This window comes from Diabrotica undecimpunctata, chromosome 8 (genome assembly GCF_040954645.1).
Source record: "Diabrotica undecimpunctata isolate CICGRU chromosome 8, icDiaUnde3, whole genome shotgun sequence".
In the NCBI taxonomy this organism is placed as follows: Eukaryota; Metazoa; Arthropoda; class Insecta; order Coleoptera; family Chrysomelidae; genus Diabrotica; species Diabrotica undecimpunctata.
The window spans coordinates 26,236,343-26,257,508 of NC_092810.1; positions in this window are offsets into that span (position 1 = coordinate 26,236,343).

The window sequence follows — 21,166 nt, forward strand, 5'->3', positions numbered from 1 at the left end:
GGCGTAATTAAATGCTCGTGTATTTCCAAGAAAGTTTTTAACAATGTTTTTGAATGCCAACCACGCATTCTTTTCAATTTCTGACATTGTTACCACGAAATATTCATCTGTAAGAAGCTGCCGAATCTGTGGACCATCAAAAACACCGGCCTTTATGTTTTCAAATCACAGGCTAGGAAATTTCGATACGAGATACTTGAAACAGTCTCCTTCAGTTGGCAAAGCTTTAACAAATTGCTTCATGAGACCTAATTTTATATGCAGAGGTGGAAATATAATATTCTTTCTGTCGACAAGTGGCTGATGTACAATGTTTGGATCACCAGGTCTCAGGTCCGGTCTTGGCGGCCAATTCGACTGCACCGAATGTTGCGCACGAGCTCTGCTGTCCCACATACACAGAAAGCAGGGATACTTTGTGTATCCACGTTGTTGACCAAGTAAAAAGCAGACCATTTTAAGGTCAACACAAATGATCCATTGGTGCATGTGATATTGCAACAGATCAATGACTTTCTTTATGTCGTCATATTCTTCACGCAAACAAACTGAATGGCCAATTGGAACTGAACCAAATAAATTTCCATTGTGGAGGAGAACACACTTCCAGCTCCGCTTTGAGCTATCTATAAACAGTCGCTAGTCAGTTGCGTTATAGTTTGAAATTCCCAATTCTTCCATTAAACCACTTACATTATGGCAAAATACAAATCCACCATTACTTTGAAATTATTGCAGAAATGCCCTTTCTCGTGTTCGAAAATAGGATACTTGGCTCCCTTTTCAAGCAAGTTTTTCTCATTAAGTCGTGATGCTAAGAGCTCTGAAGCTTTTTTGGATAGTCCCAAATCTCGTACCAAATCATTTAGCTCTTGCTGCTCGAATCCCTTACGTACGATATCATCTTCAATTTCGAAATCTTCATCGTTGGAGTCGCTTTCATCTACACCATATCCGTATTCCCCTTCTTCCAAAGAGGGAAATTCATTGAAAACTGGCACGGGGATTTCGGCTGAATGTGGCACTGGGCGTATAGCTGACGGTAAATTAGGATACCCTATCTTACATTTGTTTTTCTTGTTATATCCGGATGTTTTCACTATACAAAAGTAACAATCACTTGAATGATCTTTGGGCTCGCGCCAAATCATAGGTATACCAAATGGAAGTTTAGCACGTGTTCCCTTAGTCTACATCCGTAAACCCTTAATACACTGTTTACACACTTTATGAGATGCCCATGCTTTATCTTGATCACCAAGTCTCACTTTAAAATAGACGAAACACTAGAAAACGAACGTGACGTGATAGAAGAAAAGTAAAAACAGTTTTGAAATCAGCACGCCTAATTCTATAGAAAACAGCTAAAAAATCTAACTCAACAGAAATTGAGTTTCAAATTGTTCCCCAGTGATAATTGTTACAGTTTAAATTAACCAACGGCAAACAAACAAGTAGGCCACACATGCAAGAATAATATTTGAGGACATTAACGCTCTCCACATGAGGCAATAAAATTCATTGTTCAATGATATTAAACATCAATATGCGACAGTGCATCACATTTCAAATGCTTCGAGTCTCTTCAGTGGCGTTTTAGTTAAGGTCCGTGACTCCACTCTATATAGAAGAACCATAGCATTTTCCAAATACATAGCATTTTAGTAAAAAAACTTTTATTGTCAATTTTATATGGTGAAAGATTTTTTTCATATTGATGAAAGCTGATCTTGCCTTCTCGATCTCCCTCTTAATTTCTGTATATTGTTGCCATGGTTCGTCTAAATTCACACCCAATAATAACAGATATCATAAAGAAAGTACATGGCCCGATAAGAATATCAAGATTGCCCCAGCGGAAACTTGGCCCCAAATTTTGGGGTTATGTTTGACATCACAAAAGATGAAAATTCGCCAAATTTTAGCACAAAATATTGACACATCACCTCAAAATTCCATAAACCGTCAAAAATGGTTTTTTGGTCATAACTTGCTTAACTTTTTACCAAAATAGATTTTATTTTTTTTTATTGAAGGTTTTTGCTAAGCTTTACAAAACTATTAGAACTAAATTGAGAGTTGGCGAGAAATTCAAATTGATTTGAGCGTTTAAAAATTTTAAACGCCTATAAAAAAAAATAACGTAAAAAATGATGTACGATCACTAAAACTATGTATGTTCCAGAATTTTTTCAAAATTTTTAAAGTGGCATACGATAATTAAATATCGACAAAACCGATTTTTTGTCGATATTTTGCCAATTTTTTGCCGTTTATTGAGTTACATTTTTAGTTAGAGATGCGGTACTCTTTTAAAAGTTATTTGAGTAAATAGCTGATATAAATACCTTCAATTTGAACCCAGTTGAATTATTTTGTCTGTTTCATCGATTATGAAAAAGCACTCGATAATGTAAAACACAAATTGATGATAAAATACCTACAAGAGTTGGGATTGGACGACAAGGATATAAGAATTATCGCCAATCTGTATTGGAACCAGACAGCAACAGTACGTCTTCAAAATTTCAACGAAACAGAAGATTTCTCCATTAAAAAGGAGTAAGGCAAGGTTGTACACTGTCTCCAATGCTGTTCAATTTATACGTAGAAAAAGCCTTCGCAGAAGCAGTGGCAGACTCTAATAAGGGTATTAAAGTTAACGGCATATTTATTAATAACATCAGGTATGTCGATGATACAGCCATAATGGCAGATAACATCGAAGATCTTCAATGCCTTTTAAATGATCTAACTCTTGCAAGTGAAGCTCGAGGTTTGAAAATAAATATCAAGAAGACAAAAACAATGATTACAAGTAGAAATGATTACCCCAACGCAAAGATATATTTCTCTGGAAAAGAAATCGAACAGGAATACAGTCATAATGGCAGATAACATCGAAGATCTTCAATGCCTTTTAAATGATCTAACTCTTGCAAGTGAAGCTCGGGGTTTGAAAATAAATATCAACAAGACAAAAACAATGATTATAAGTAGAAATGATTACCCCAACGCAAAGATATATGTCTCTGGAGAAAAAATCGAACAGGTCAGACAATTTAAATACTTGAGTTGTTTGCTGAACGAGGGTTGGGACCCCGAGAATGAAATAAAGAGCAGAGTTGAACAAGCCAGAAATGCTTTTTTGAGGCTTCGTAAGTTTCTGACTGATCGCAAATTGGACTTCAACCTCCGATACAAGATGCTACATGTAGCCTGTTCTCTTGTACGGAATGGAAGCATGGACGTTAAAGGCCAGTTCCATTAACAAACTTGAAGTGTTTGAAATGTGGTGCCTGCGTCGAATGCTTAGAATATCATGGACGGACAAGGTCAGGAATGAGGAAGTACTCAGAAGAGCGGGCTTACAGGATAGGGAACTTTTTAGTTATGTAAAAAGTAAGAAGACAGCATACTTGGCACACATATTACGAGGAGAAAGATATACTTTTCAGCAACTGATACTCGCAGGGGAGGTTAAAGGGTAGGAGAGGTCTGGGACATAAAAAAAAATGTCATGGCTGCGCAATATTCGACAATGGACAGGAATCCACAGCTATGAAATGCTTCGCAATGATGCTAAAAACAGAATTATTTAATCCTGACTATTTAACATCTCACCTGACAAGACGATGTACGGTGGACGTCTACGCAGAAATGCACGGCACCTTAAGAAGAAGAAGAATTATTTTGGACTCTTAAAATCAGAGTGATCTTAATTTAAAAGACGAAGATCTGACATTTTTTCGCCGTTTTGAGTTATATTTTTAGTTACAGAGACGCTACTCTTTTGAAAATTATTTAATCCATCAGTCGACATCAATATCTTTAATTTGCATACCGAATGAACCATTTTGGACTCCTAGAACAGAACTTATGATGATTTATAAGACGAAAATCTATTTAGAATCTTCGGTTTTTCGGATATTTCGCGATTTTTTCGTCGGTTTGTATTATATTTCTAATTAGATTCTAAATTAGTGTTTCTAGTGTAAATTAGTGTTTCTAAATTATGATTCAACTAACTTCTTTCAAAAACTGAAATTAAGACCTTAAGTTGAACCTTAGATTTGGCCCTGTGAACCACTTAAGCTAAGCGATATGAATTAATATATATTTTTTTCGATCTATCCGTATTTTTTGTTATTCTTTTATAGTCGTTTAAAATTTTCAAACACTCAAATCACTTTGAATTTTCCGGAGACTCTCATTTTTGTTCAAATATTTTTGTAGAGCACAAAAAACCTTTGATTAAAAAAAAACAAAATCTATTTTGGTAAAAAATTAAGCGAATTATGGACAAAAAACGAATTTTGACGTTTTATGAAATTTTGAGGTTATGTATCAATATTTTCTGCTAAAATTTGGTGAATCCTCATCTTTTATGAAACATTACCCGAAAAATTTGGGATCAAGTTTCCCCTGGGGCAATTTTGACATTGTTATCCGGCTATGTTAATATCTTTAGTGTAAATAATTTTTCAAAAATATTATTTCTTATAATGTTTGGGATTGGCCTATAAACGACAATTTCCCAAAATCTGATAAGCTACAAAGGGATGGCTGTCGATTATTTGGGAAAAGATTCGAATAGAGTTGATTAAATGGTAATCGCGGTGATTTTGTGAATGGCCCTCATCAGACACGTGTTCCTGATTATCCCGGAATTGTCTCCCTAATGCTTGTTTTTGTGTACACTACACAGTGATTGCATTCAACATCGGCCAACAAAAGCCACAACAATACAGCTAGAGTGAAGAGGATACTTGACTCGGCGAGATTTTATCGGTTAAATTGTAAATCCGATAGATTTTGGAATTATTCGAAGGTGAGATAACAGAGTTCTGGGGTTTGATGTATTTAATGTAATCAGCACTTGACGTTTCCCAGGTAATTTTCCTTTTTTCTGTTATTTGTTAAATAAGGGATATTATACAAGACAAAATTATATCGTTCAAAATTAACAAAACAAATCGGAAAATAACAAAAATAAATATAAAATAAGGGAAAATAGTTTTAAAATCGAAAACACTGGAAGATGGGGAAATAATCAAAGAACGGTTACACTATAGTCTTGTTTTTTTTTTTATTTTGTTTCTTCTTCTTCTTCTTCCTACTTTATAAATAGGCAAAATGCCTGTTTTACTTCGGTTTTTAGCCTCAATTGACGTTGTCTGACCGTCTTTTCCTCGGTCGTCCCAATGATCTTCTTCCATTTGGCGATTTGTCTCTTTCTATTCGTACTATTCTATTTTCTGTCATTCTTTCGATGTGTTGATTCCATTCCACTTTACTTCTTTTGGTTCACGCGTTTATTTCCTCTATACCACATCTCGCTCGTATTTCCTCACTTCTTACTCTGTCTCTTAGAGTTTGGTTTGTTATTTTTCGTAAGACTTTCATTTCTGTTGTTTCTAGTAGTCTTTGTGTTTTCGTCGTATCTGCTCTTGTTTCCGCTGTGTACGTCATTATCGGTCTTATTGTTGATTCTTCTATTGTTGGTTTTCGTTTCCGTTGTGAGGTATTTGTTTCTCCAGATTGTGTTGTTGAGACATCCTGCTGCTCTGTTTGCCATGTTCACTTGTTTTTGTACTTCTTCTTCCACTTTTCCGTAGCTTGAAATTTTTATTCCCAAGTATTCAGTTTCCATCGCTTGTTCTCTTATTTTGTTATTTACGACTAGTTTACATCGTCTCGGTTCCGCTGATATCAATATCGTTTTAGTTTTCTCTCTTGAGATCTCCATGTTGTATATGAGCGCCGTATCTTCGAATTCTTTAATTAATCTTTGTAGGTCATCTTCATTTTCGGCTGTTATTATGGCGTCGTCGGCGTAGCATATTATCCGTATTTTCTTTTCTCCCATTCTATATCCTCTTCTTTTTTTAACTTTCTTTATGATTTCATCCATTATCAGATTAAATATTAATGGGCTCAGCAAATCTCCTTGTCTAATGCCAGTTTCATATTTGATAGGTTGCGATAGTTTTCCTTTACATCTTACCATAGCTATGTTATCTTTACATATATTCTCAATGGTTTTTACCAAATCCAGTGATATTCCCGGTTCATATAATAAATGTATCGCGTCCCGAATTCTCACTCTATCAAACGCTTTCTTCAAATCTATCAGACACATATATGCTGGTTTGTTGTATTCCAGCGACTTTTCTTTTATTTGTCTTATTACAAAAACTGCATCCGTGCATGATCTTCCTGTCCGAAATCCTTGCTGTTCCTCTTTTGTTTTATTTATTCGTATTAACTACTAAGTTATCCAAATTGTCTAATACTCATATGTCTAAGCCAAATTATCTAATTGCACATAGTACTGACAACTTACAGGAAACTTGGAAATAATTTAAAGAAACCATCGTGACGACAGCAAAAGAAACGTGTGGAATAAACCATGTAAACAGAAATAAGAAGCAAACACGATGGTGGGACGATGAATTAAAAGCCCAAATATAATATAAAAAAAACAGAAATGGAAAATATACTTAAACAAGAAAATAGAAAATAGTTACGAAGAATATAAACGACAAAGAAAGGTGGTAAAAGAAATGATGCTGAAGAAGAAGAAGGAAGCCTGGGATAAGTTTGGAATAAAGATGGAGGCAGATAGCCGGGGTAACCAAAAATTGTTTTACAAGGTACTAAAGACGCTAAGAAAAGGTAAAGAAACAACGATGAAACAGGTGAAACGTAAAGACGGCACGCTGATTATCAGACCAAATGAGATTATGGAAAGATGGAGACAATACTTCATCGAACTCCTAACACCAAGAGAGCCGAAAGAGAAAACTGTAATGATAGAAGTAGAAGGAGAACATGGACAAAAAAATTATATCCAAATAGAATAAGTCAAAGAACCAATTAATAATACAAAGAGAGGTAAATCGGCTGATCATGACAAAATCACTGCTGAAATGTTAAAGATAATGGGACCGAAAGGAGTTGAATTTTTAACCAAAATTACGAACATGGCTTGGAACCGATGTACAGTCTCCGAAGATTGGGAAAGTGGCATAATACTACCAATCTTTAAGAAAGGAAACCCAAGTTCTTGTGAAAATTATAGAGGAATTAATCTACTCAGTATCGTCTTCAAAATATATGAAAGCATCCTAGAAAAGAAATTAAGACACATCGTTGAACCACATCTAGATGAAGTACAAAGTGGGTTTAGGAAGGGACACAGTCCACACGCAAGACCATATATTTACGTTGAAACAAATAATTCAGAAAACTAGAATAAAGAACACAGAAATATATATGGCTTTTCTAGATATATTGAGAAAGCATTTGACAGAGTGTCCCAGAAAGCAGTTTGGAAAAGTCTGCAAAATAGAAATATTGACCATCAACTAACAGGCGCTATCAAAGGTCTGTATCAAAATAACAAGAGTTATGAACGTAAGGATAACTTGGAATCAGAGATGTTTGCAATAAACGAGGGTCTAAGACAAGGAGGTGTTATGAGCCCCACACTGTTCATATTGATTATTGACGACATAATTAAGAAAACAAAAACAAGTATACACAAAATACTTATCGTATATAGTAAATTACGGAAGGTTGTTATAGCTGAGTGTGCATTCGCAGATGATCTCATGTTATGCGCTTCCAACGAAAGGGACCTCCAAAAAATATAGATAGCTGGAATATTGAGCTGGCAATTTGAAACATGAAGATTAATGTTAAGAAAACCAAGGTGATGCTAATAGCGAAAACTAACCGAAATGTTAACATAGAAATTAACCAACAACTCATAGGACAAGTAGATGCATTCAAATACCTAGGGGTTACAATAGACAGAGAAGGTACCATGCAGAATAAAATAACAGAAAGAATAAGTAGTGCTTCAAAAGTGTACCATAATCTTAGTAGAGCATTCATAGGTAAACCGGAAATCAGCAGAAGAACCAAAATGACAGTTTATAAGACAGTATTTCGACCAATCTTGATATATGGAAGCGAGAGCTGAGTTTTAACAAAGCAATTAAAAAGCAAGATACAAGCCATTGATATAAAATATCTAAGACGAGTCAAAGGAATAACACGACGAGACAAAATAAGAAACGAAGATGTTAGAGAAGAACTGGGCACAGAATATGTACTACATGCTATTGAAACACAACAAATAAAATGGTTTGGTCATCTGTGTCGAATGAGCGACAACCGACCCGTTCAGCAAGTCTGGAAGGCTAAAGTGAAAAAATTTAAAACCAGAGGCAGACCACGGAAAACCTGGGATGACGAAGTAGGGCAGATTTTGAAAAGTAGGGGAATGGAATGGCCAGAAGCTCAAAATAAGGCAAGAAACAAGAAAGAATGGACAAAATTGCGCAGCTACATTCTTCAAAAAGTTTATAACATTTACCGAATTACAGTCTTCATATAAAATAGATGTGAGGTTAGTAGCAAGTTTATGGTTGGTTCTTATATTGTTGCGTTTGTTACACTCCATTAGTATGTGATAAAAACTTAGGTCTTTATTAAAAAACTCACACTTAGAAGGTTTGAATCTATTAAATATGTAAGAATGAGTTAGTCTTGTATGACCCAGGCGTAACCTGTCAATTTTTACTTGGTTCACACGACTTATAAGTCGTGTGAACGACTTGTGAAGACGTAGTCGTTGTTTCCACGGTTTCACACTCGGTTTTATTATTGTTTTTAGTTTCTCTGCAGTGGTATTCCACTTGTTTTGCCACATACACATTATTTTATTTTTAATAACCGCTTTCATATCACTCGCTACGGTGGTTCGGTGCTGGTTGTTGCTTCTTTAGCATACAAATCTGCTTGTTCATTTCCGTATATGCCTACGTGTGATGAAACCCATAATCATTTAATTTCTAATTGGTGAAGAAAAAATAATTGTGATTTTATTAAGCTGGCAATTGGATGTTTAAAGTATAACTGTGTTTGGATGGTGTGGATGGAATTTAGAGTCTGTAATTATTATTGCTTTGGAGTGATAAAGATAATCGTTATGCTGGTTCATTATCTCAAGAAAAGCTTGTCTAATGTAATTATGGTTTACTTTAGTTTTGTTGTATTTAGTTAGGTCAGTATTGATTTAAAATGGGAAAATTGTTTAGGGAAGAGGTGTTTTGGTATTTGATGCAAAGAAATCTGGTAGTTGTATCTTAAGGTTATTTGTATATTGTCTAATTCTTACGTAAACAGGTTGATCTTGTCTCTTATTAAAGTATGTATTAGGGAAACAGCTGGTTTTAATATTATAGTTGACTGGATTATTATCATTTGCAAGAGCAGCTGACGCATACGATGAACTTAAGTACATTCTCCTATATTCTAAAGGTGGTTCTCCCGTTAGGCATTGAAGGCTTACGGGAGGCGATGTTCGGAAAGCTCCTGTGGCAATTTATAATGCACTGCATTGTATTGTATCTACTTGCTGTAATAGAGATTTTTTAGCAGAAGAATAAACAATAGAACCATAATCAATTTTAGACCTAATTAGACATTTGTATAAATACATGAGGCTAGAGAAGTCAGCTCCCCAATTATGAGCGGCAATGGTTCTTAATAAATTTATTCGGTTTTGACATGTTTTCTTTAAGTTTACAATATGGTCTCCCCAGGTTAGTTTTTTATCAAAAGTCATACCTAGGAAACGAATGCTATTTTTAAATTCTAACAATTGCCCTTGGAGGAATAATGATGGATTTACTTGCAAATGTTTTTTCTAAAAAAACACACATTTTGTTTTAGATGTAGAAAACTTCAATCCTATGGATTCTGACCAGCGACCTAAGCTATCTAGTGAAGTTTGAATATGTTTTTGGGTAGATGTGATATTTTTTCCTTTAGCAAATATAACCAGATCATCAGCATAAAGTCTTCCTTTCGCTAGTAGGGAGCAGTGATCTAGAATATCATTTATAGCGATAATAAAGTGTAAAATATTTCCTTTTAGGTTCTACTTGTGGAGTTTTCCTATAATGTTGCGTCGCCATATAGTATCATATGCTTTTGTTATATCTATAAATAGTGCGATACATTCCTGTTTGTTTGCAAAAGCTTCATGAATTTCTGACTCTAGGTCAATCAAGTTGTCATCTTAACACCTATTTTGACGGAAACCACTCTGTTCACCTAATAATTTTATTGTGATGTTCTAGGTACCAAAGTAATCTTTTGTTTGCAATTTTTTCTAACACTTTGCACATAACATTTGTTAACGATATTGGTCTATATGATTCTGGGATAGTTCGGTCATTGTCAGTTTTTAGTAATGGAATAATTATGGTTTCACGCCAACTTGAAGGAAATTCATTTTTAGACAATATATGTGATTATATTTTATATTATTTGAAGTAAAAACTCTTTGGCACTCTCGGGCAAATTCTGAAAAAAAATAATGGGTATGTTGTCAGGGCCTGGTGCAGATTTATTAAATTCTTTAAGTGCGTCGTCTGACTCTGTTTTTGTAAAGAGGTTATTTATTGAGTTGTGTGTATAATCATCGTAATCCATTAATTTTTTTTCTTTGGTGTATTTTGTTTCCAGGAAGGCATCACTATAGTTGTTGACAACAACTTGTTGTCACCTGAATTATTTTCATATTGGTTTGCTAATATTTCCGTAATTTCTGCTGGATTTGTTATTATTTTTCACTTTGTGTTAAGAATGGAATTTTGGGAGTATATTTCTTTTCTGTAACTTGTCTGACACATTTCCAGACAAAAGATGTTGGTGTTGAACTATTTATTGAACTATCAAACTTTTTCCACGATTCTCTCCTCCAAATTTTCATAATATATCTAGCTTCTGCTCTATTTGGTAATGTCGCTAAAAGACATGGGGGTCATTAACGGGAAACTACTCCTCGACATAATCGGTATGTTTTAGAATTAGCTTGTGGACATGTGCATATATATGCACGTTAACTCTATGGGGCCTCTATGAAACTTAATGGGGCCTCTATGAAACTTTGAGGAATAATTTACATGAAACGTGCCTTGCCGCCAAAGCAGGTGGCGCCTCTGTACGCTAACCACTGCGGTGGTGAAGCTCTAGGAGACATTCTTTATACTTTGCGAGATTGAATTTGTATCAGTCCAAGTGTCTGATGAGGCTGGGATAGGCCAAAATGATTCATAACACTTTATTGATACCGATTCGAGCACGGGAAGTTTAACGAATTTGTCCTCCTAGGTCATATATTTGGCCATTTAATTCAACAAAGTAATAGCAGCTAGAAGATTTAATCTTTGACACACACACACACACACACACATATATATATATATATATATATATATATATATATATATATATATATATATATATATATATATATATATATATATATAAAAAATTATATAAAATTTTATAGATCCTAGCTGAAACCCTAAAGTATGTTGAAATAGTGCGGTATTAGAATATAGCCGCAGGTACATTCCTTTACTGCACAGACATCTGAAATGAAGTATAGTTACGGAAAGCTCGAAACCGAACGATTATAAAAGCCGAATGACTACAAGTAGAGTAGTTATGCTTCCCAACAGGAAGACCACGAAAACCATGCAACGACAACTTACTGGAGACACATTGAAAATCAAACAGAGTCATGTCTACATAAAAAGAAAAAAAATAAGAAGAGAAGAATATCTTTTACTTTCATAAACTACAACGCAGTACCTTAGAAATACAGTTTATTTTAGAAATAAATGTTATTTGAAAAAAAAATAACAAGGATTGTTTTCATTGATTCATTGGTTCTTCAAAAAATATATACAAGAAAAATCGAATGCTAAGCCTTGATTTTGCACGCCTACAAAGGTTTATGTGTTTTAAAGACCTCACGAGGGTGCCTAAGAAGTCATTTTCAACAACTTTCAGTCTCTTCTGTGGACATGAGAACAATAAAACCCGGTCATTATAGTCGTAATCCCAGTAATAATATTTTTCGAATGTTAAAAAATATTTAATATAAACATTTCAATAACAATAGCGGGTAGAAATATCTATAACTCGTAAACGAGTTATTATAATATCCAGTGAGTATACTGACCATAACTTGTCAGCGTTTTATGGTTCAGCTTGATTTATTTTATGTGTGGCACAGAGAAAAGGGAACTTTTTACTTTTGTTTCCATTTTTATTGGTTTTTTCTTCGTCGATCGCTTGGTATTGTGTTTGGGTCTTGATGATTAGCATATTTAATGAAGAAAGATGATTATTCTAATCGTTAAATCCTTGTGTTTTAATATATTTATAAACGTGTCATAAAATCTTGTCAAAAGTTAGATATAAATATTCATTTTTATGGCACTTTTACATTTTTTGTTTCCATAAGGCGGTGACAATAAAAATGTTGAAACTTTAAACAAATGCGTATATTAGATAAATAAATATCAAAATTCAACAATATATGTGACAAAGTTTTCTATTAACCAATGAATTATCTTTATTTTATTTGAAATAAAAAATATACTCGCTAAATAAAACTGTTGTATCAGAATGAGGAGACTTCATTAAATTACCAACAACCAAAAGTCACTTTATATTCAAATATTTTTCCTTATTACCATCTTGTTTCGATAATTCCCTACTACTCGGCACTGCTTTAATTTTGTATATATAGCCCAGTCTGGTTATACAAAAATCATCGATTTCACGGCAAAATGTTTCGCAGATATCTGAAGCTTTTAAGACATAGGTGGGGGTTACTAGATGACGAATAGATAAAAAGATACTCCTATTTTTATCTTGCGTTTTTTTTAAACAATAATTTATGGTCAGAATTTGATTTTTTATCTATAAGTTTTTTCCCTTATAATTTAAATAAACAATATTTATACCATTTTTTTATATCAAGAATATCTTTATTTTCCCGTTTTTTCATATTAAATTGATCAATAATTTACGGAGATATTTACAAAAAAGCAGTTTTTTTGCACTAATTTATAACTTTAATTAATTTTTTTATTAACAAAATAAAATATTATCAATACATTTCAACATTGAGGAATTACCGTCCTTTAAATTTATGCGAAATTTCTCACCGATCGGTCAAATAGTTTAAAAGTTAATCAATTTGTTTATCCCTGGGACTAATTATTTAAACCATTGAACTTGCCCTATGAATGACGCTAGACACATTTAATAAATTTCATAGGATTTTTTAAGACTTATACTATCTCAGAAGTTAAATGAATATTGAGTTTTCATCGAAATTATTTACAAAATAAACGTTTGAAAAAGGGGTATGTTTTTTACTTATAAAGAATTGTAATAACTTCTATATTTTTCAAGCTACAGACTTGTACGTACAACCATTAGATAGCTGGTAAAAAAACTCACATTTAACAAAAAAATAAACCTTCTATGAACAATAGGAACGAAGTTAGCGACAATTTTTTTGTTAATTATATCTCCATTGTTTATAAGCATTAAGAAGTAAAATTTGCACAAATTTTGAATGAAAATCTAAACTTTATATTGAATTTTATAGCTATAAAATTCATCCAATTTTTCGAAACTTAAAACCTTTCGAAACGAAGTTACTTTCGAAAGATCGACACAGGAAAGTGGAGGGGAAACTGTTTTAGTTCCTCGCTGCAAAATTTAATATTATGGTTACGGATTTATCATTCAAAAGCTTCAACAGTTCTGTAGAAATTTCATCAGGTCCATTTGCTTTTCCATTTTTAGCGTTTCTTATTGCGTATTCTACTTCTTCTTTCAATATGTCTGGCCCAGTTGCATTGATTATCTCAGTTAAGTTGTTTCTATCGTCTTCAAATAATTAATTCAGGTATTCTGTCCATCTTTTTATTTTATTCTCTAGATCTACAATAAGATTTCCATCTTTGTCTTTAAGTTTACCTATTTGGCATTTCTTTATGCTTCCTGTTATCTCTTTTACTTTTTTGTGCATATTGAACACATCGTACTTTTTCTCATAGGTTTCCATTTCTTCACATTGTTCTTTAATCCACTCCTCTTTGGCTTCTTTTATTCTCTTTTTTATGTGTTTATTTATTTCTTTGTATTTGTCTGGGTAATTCTTCATCTTTCTTCTTTGTTCCATCAAGTCTAGTATATCTTGTGTCATCCAGCCCTTATTCTTTGTTGTTGTTTTTGTAAGATGTTTCTTTCCTGCTGTTTGTATAGCTGTATTTATGTACTTTAATTTTTGCTTAACGTTGTTTGTATCGTTAATTTGTTGCTGCACTGAACGGAGGTTTTCATTTATTTCTTCTCCTGTTTCTGGTCGTATATTTTTGTTTCTAAGTTTATTTAAATCTAGTGCCTTTCTGTGTGGTCTTCTAATCTTTTTTGGTCTCGCCTCTATCACAGTACACTCACTGGGTACGTCTTAGTACATTTAACAGCATTATGATACCTCCTTGCTATCATAATGTAGTCTATTTGATTTCTCACTATTTTTTCTTTGGTATGTTGTGGAGATGTCCATGTATATAACCGTCGAGGAGGTAATTTGAAAAAGGTATTTGTTATTACGAAGTCTTCACTTTGGCAAAATTGAATCAATCGATCTCCTCTGTCATTTCTGTTTCCAAGCCCATATTTTCCTACTTGTTCTCCTACCTTACCTTGACCCACCTTGGCATTAAGATCGCCCATTAATATGTTAATGTATGGAAAGACTGACTTAATAAGTGAAGACAAACAACCTGCAACAAAAAGGTTCAGACCTGACAGTGAAGTCGAATAAATGAACCAAATTTTAACTTTTAAACCAATGTATGTAAAGAAAATAAAAAAAGTAAAGTTCAATAAACATTGCAAAATTTAATAAGGCAAGTGATGAAAAAATCGACTTATTTTATCAAAGCAGTAAGGCAGATTAGATTAATATTGTATATCATATTTGTAAGAAAAATAGAATAAAAATCAATATTGTTAATTATAAAAATACAAACAATTATAATTAATATAAGGAATATAATAATATAATGTGTAAAAAATTACCTGAAATTTAATTTATAAAATATATAAGTATTATTACATCATTGATATAAAATGAAAAAACATATGTTGATTTTCCGGGATTTTCCGAGATTTATGGGAGGTGAAAAATTATGTCATCATTATTAATACTGCGACAGACTATTCGAGCAAATTAAAAAAAAATAAGTATTTAGGGTGAATTTCAAATGGACTCAATTTTTCCGAGTTTTCCCATATTTTCCGGCCAGTGAAAACTATGTACATATTTCGACGAGCTACCCCAGAATGAAAAAAAGAGGCTTGCAGCTGCAAAGGAAGCCGAGATAATGTAAATTTTTCCCTATTTGTTGCAATATGAAGTTCCGATGCCGAAAAAAAAAAACGGAGCTGAAACAGATATCCTCTCCACTTTCCTATGTCGATCTTTCGAAAGTACCGTCGTTTCGAAAAATTAGATAAATTTTATAGCTATAAGTTTCAATATAAAGTTTAGATTTTCATTCAAAATTTGTGCAAATTTTACTTCTAAATGTTTATAAACAATGGAGATATGATTTTTTTAAAAATAGTCACTAACTTCGTTCCTATTGGTCATAGAAGGTTTTTTATTTTTTCATGTGAGCTTTTTTACCAGCTTTCCAATGGTTGTACGTACAAGTCTGTAGCTTGAAAAATATAGAAGTTATTACAATTGTTTATAAGTAAAAAACATACCCCTTTTTCAAACGTTTATTTTGTAAATAATTTCGATGAAAACTCAATATGCATTTAACTTCTGAGATAGTCTAAGTCTTAAAGAATCCTATGAAATTTGCTGAATGTGTCTAGCATCATGCATAGGGCAAGCTCAATAGTTTAAATAATTATCCTCAGGGATAAACAAATTAAATAACTTATAAAATATTTGACTGATCGGGGAAATTTCGCACAAATCTAAAAGATGGTAATTCCTTGATGTTTAAATGTATTAATACCATTTTATTTTGTTAATAAAAAAATTAATAAAATTTATAAATTAGTGCAAAAAAACTGCTTTTTTGCAAATATCTCTGTAAATTATTTATCAATTTTAATTAAAAAAACGGGAAAATAAAGATATTCTTGACATAAAAAAATGACATAAATATTGTTTATTTAAAATATAAGGGAAAACATTTATAGACAAAAAATCAAATTGTGACCATAAATTATTGCTTAAAAAAAACGCAAGGTAAAACTAGGAGTATCTTTTCATCTATTCATCATCTAGTATCCCCCACCTATGTCTTAAAAGCTTCAGATATCTGCGAAACATTTTTCCACCTTTTTTTTAACCAGACTGGGCTAATACTATTAATTTAAGTATTTAGGCGAGGCAAAGAACTCAAAAAGTATAAAATAGATATTGCAGCACTGCAAGAATTACGCTGCAAGGGACAAGGACAGATTGATAAGCAAGACCTGTTCACATTGACAATGTTATATTCAGGAGGAAAGAAGCAAGGGTAAAAGGGTTGGGATTCATGATACTAAGGCACCTAAGTTTAATATACCATTTAATTTATCTGTGTTGAACTTATACGCCTCTACAGAAACAAGCAATGCAGACGAAAAAGAAATCTTTTATGATAGAGTCGAAGAGGAGATAGAAAAAATACCCAAAAAAGATGCCATATTTGTACTAAGAGACCTCAATGCCCAAATTGGAAAAGAGGACATTGTACAACAAATTGCAGGAAAGCATACAATGTACGAAAACACGAATGACAATGGGCAAAGACTAAGTAACCTAGCAACAAGAACAAATTTGTTAATAAGCTCAAAAAAATTTAAACACCCTAAAATACAGACTACATTATAATGCACAGCCTAGATTTGGCGTGATTGGTTGGTGGGTGGGTCCCAATTTAAAAATTGGCGGTTTCATGTTTATTAAAATGACAATTGAGGTATTGTGACACAGTATATCGCTAAAGAATTTATTAGCAATATACAGAGTAGCAATATACTGTGGTATTGGTACAAAGCGGATGATATTCACATTTTAGGATTAAGCTGGCTATTACAGTTTTATTAGAAATGTACATAATTATTTTTTCTTTTGAGATTATGTAAGTAAAATTAAATTCTGACTTGTGTTTTTTTTATTTTGATATGCTAGTGATGCTTTTTTTATTAGATATATAGATATTGTTTTAATTATTTTGATTAGGTAATTTTTTATTGAGATTTAGAGGTTCTTCTTATTATTTTTATTTCTAGAACATTCATTAACATTATTATTCTCGTTAGCTTTCTCTATGTAGGATCGGCTTCTCTAATTATTTTCCTGTGAACTTTTCTGTTCTTTTCCAGGGACTAAGTACCTCTCCGCTTTTTCTCTGAGATTATAGTTTTTCAGAAACATGCAATTTCTGTTCATCCTCTTTTTTACTGCCCTACATTCAGTACCATACATCATATCTGGTCTAAAAGCAGTCCTATACAATTACCTTTTAGTTTTCTTGGTACCTTCTTTATCACACATCATTCAATTTGCCTCTTTCCTTTACCTTTAATTGAAGTATGATAAATAAAACGGTAATACCGATCCTAAAAGCCGAAAATTATCATCTTTTGTGAGTTCTTGTCTATTCAAGCCAACTACTCTATCTGGACTTGAAATATCCATCTTTAAAAGAATATTCTAAATATTTTGTTTGTATCCAACTTAATTTTAATCATTTTTCATTAAGGACCTGTCTCTGCTACTCTATACCAAGGAGGTTCAGTTGTTATCTAATCCAGCACAAATGAGAATAAATATGGGCGAAACCCGGATGAAGCCCTATTTTCACACAAAATTGGCCAGTTTCACCTACAATTGTATCGTTCTAACACTATAATAGTTATTCTAACTATATATAGTAGTTCTAACACTATTATAGTTGTTACTTGCTCATACTCCACTCACATATTCAGCCGGCACTCCTTTCCTACTAAATCTCTGCCACAGTAGGTTTCTGATAACTTCATCATGTGCTTTCTCGAGATTAATAATACTATGTGCAAGTCTATCTCTTTCACTCTAAATTGTTAAATTAGCTGTTTTATAATAAAAATTGCTGATATGTAGACCTGCCTCCTTGCATAAATCCAAATTGACATTTATCCATTTTCATTTTTTAGAACACTGAATTATGTTAGATTTCACCACAAATGTAGGATAATAAAAAGATATATTGTGAATCGAGTACTATGAAAAATTGTCATTGTCAACAAAATGAAGCAGAGGTTTACTGGAAATAACTATTGCAACCCAAATAAAACACTAAACAGATGTTTAAAATGTCTTTATTCTTTATTAAAAATCTGGGAAATCAAAGGAGGGAGGCCGTTATTGGTGCAATGGCGAAGGAAAACCCCTCTAACCTCGCCTAGGGCCCAGTACATCCCGATTTAAAAATACAATTCTAATATAAAAGCCTACAAATATAACATCATTATAACATCATTACTTAACACAGCTTTAAAATTCAGGCCTAAACTAAGCATTTATACATATATTTTATGAAATTTTACTACATATATTACTTATTGTCGCTGGATTTGACCCTCGGGAATGAGGGAAGGTGGTCCAGTCGCACTATTCATAGCTATGTTGGACCGGAGCATATAGGGATCACGGTCCGTGGACATATAGGTTATATATGAACCCTAGCTAGCGGGAAAAATACCTTTATTAAAATACAATTAAATGTTTATTACAAGTAGGAATCTGCAATAAAAGTTGATTAGTATTATAACTAAGAATCTGCAAAGAAAGGGGTTAGATATCTTAATACTAAGAATCTGAAAATAAAGTGTTAATTAGTCTTAGAACTAAGAATCTGTAAAAGAAGGTCGTTAGTTATGACACCTAAGACTAATTAATGCAAAAAGCAAAAAAAAGTAAAATTTGAAAAAAGTGAAAATTTTTGTCCCAAAAAGTCCCAAAAATTTCGGGAAACAAAAGTTATTTAAAATTGTCAAATTTTCCTGAAAATGCGAAATTTGTGTCTGTCGTAGTGCCTCCGGGACTAATCAACAAAGACATGCAACAAAATATAAACAAATAAAAAGTTATTCACAAATTTCGTATTAAAAATTTCCTAAGTCGAAAAAGACCTGAAAAGTAAAAATAATCCTAAGTTATTTTTATAGTAAAAATGTTTCAAAGTCCCAAAACAGTATATAAATATCAGAAAAATAATCTAAGTTATTTTTAACCTGAAAAAGAAATAAAATATTTGAAATATTTTCTAAGTCCCTAAAAGAGAAAATAATGTTAGCAAAATACGTCTAAGTTATTTTCGAGCTAAAAATATTTCAGAGTCCCAAAAGATAAAATAAATATAAAATTATTATAATTTTTCTAAGTTAAATTAATAACCTAAGATACCTCAATTGTCATTTTAATAAACATGAAATCCGCCAATTTTTAAATTGGGACCCACCCACCAACCAATCACGCCAAACCTAGGCTGTGCATTATAATGTAGTCTCTAAAATACATAAGGTAACATGAAGGTCACCAGATCAGAAAACATTCAGTCAAATTGATCACATAATGATTAATAAACGAAAACAATGGTCAATAAAAGATGTAAGAACATTTAGAGGTGCGTGCCCCTATTCAGACCACTACCTGGTCACAGCCACTATAAGACAAAAAGTTAAAATTGAAACAAAACAGAAAAATCAACAAAAAAACTGTAATGTCAATAAAATAAGTAATGAAGAAGTAAGGAAAAAATATGAAGAGGCAGTAACGGTTCAAATAAAAGAGAAATATAAATCAGAAGATATAAACACAGAATGGGAGACGATCAAAAAATCAATAGAAGAAGGTGCAAATATGCAGGTAGGTAAAAGCCATGATAAAACAACAAACAGATGGTGTAACCAAGAATGTAGAGAAATAACAGGAAAAAAAGTGCAAGCCAGAATTAAATGGCTAAGAACAGATAAAGAGGAAGACAAAGAAGAATATGAAAAATTGGGAGAGAAAGAATGCTAAGAAAGTGATTGATAAGGCAAAATAGAAGAAGATGGGTAGACGAAAAAATGCAGGAAGTAAAGCAGGAAAGAACAAACAGAAATACGAAAAATGTTAACAAAAAGATCAAAGAACAAAACAAAAAATACAAAGGCCAAACAAACCGAATAAAAAGTAAAGAGGGAACAGTGATAATAGAGGATCAAGAATCCAAGCAAGTATGAAGGGATTACTACAGAGAGCTCTTGACGGAGGACACAACAGGAGAAGACATGAATAACGAAGAGGAAACGGTGCACGAAGAAGAAGCCGATGAAGTAGATGAAGTAGACATCGAAATTTCAAAACATCCAACATTAGAAGAAATGGAGGAAGTAATACAGAGAATCAAAAATGGAAAAGCCTCTGGTAAAGATGGAATTAATATGGAACTAATAAAATATGGAGGAAGGGAGCTGAGAGGAAAAATACTGACACTATTGAAAAATATGTGGAAAGAAAAGAAACTGCCAGGGGACTGGGAGGTAGGGCAGATCATAACAATAAATAAAAAGGGAGACCAACAAATTTGTGAAAATTATAGAGGAATAACGTTACTAAATACAACATAAAAAATATTGACATCAATAATAAAAAGAAGGTTATTAAAGATCATAAAGAAGACAATGGGACAGTACCAATGTGGATTCACAGAAGAAAGATCTACAGTAGATGCAATAAACATAATAAAACAAATATTGGAAAAAGCAAACGAATATCAATTAGAATTGTAAATGTTATTCATAGAGTTCAAACAGGCATTTTAGTAAATAAAAGATTCCGAAACAGCTTTACATCTGCCAAGACTTATCCCGGAGCAGTGCAAAACAGTGCAGAGAAGGAAAGCAAAATCATACGACCTACGTATGCTGAAAGACCTTGATACGAGGATGAGAGTTCAAGCCACGTTAAATGAGCAAGTGACTGCAATTAGAGACGAATCGACGATAGTAACGATCAAACATATTACAGACGAATATAAAACCATAAATATATTAATAAGAACGAAAATCAGAGAAGAGAAAGAAAAAGAAGCGAGGGAAAGATGCGAAGAAATTGAGACTCTGCAGTCAAAGTACGATAGTCATAATGTACATAGGAAAGTTAAAGAACTCACAGGGGACTAAGACAAAGGCAGAAAGGAAGTAAAATAAGAACGTGGAAAGAATATCG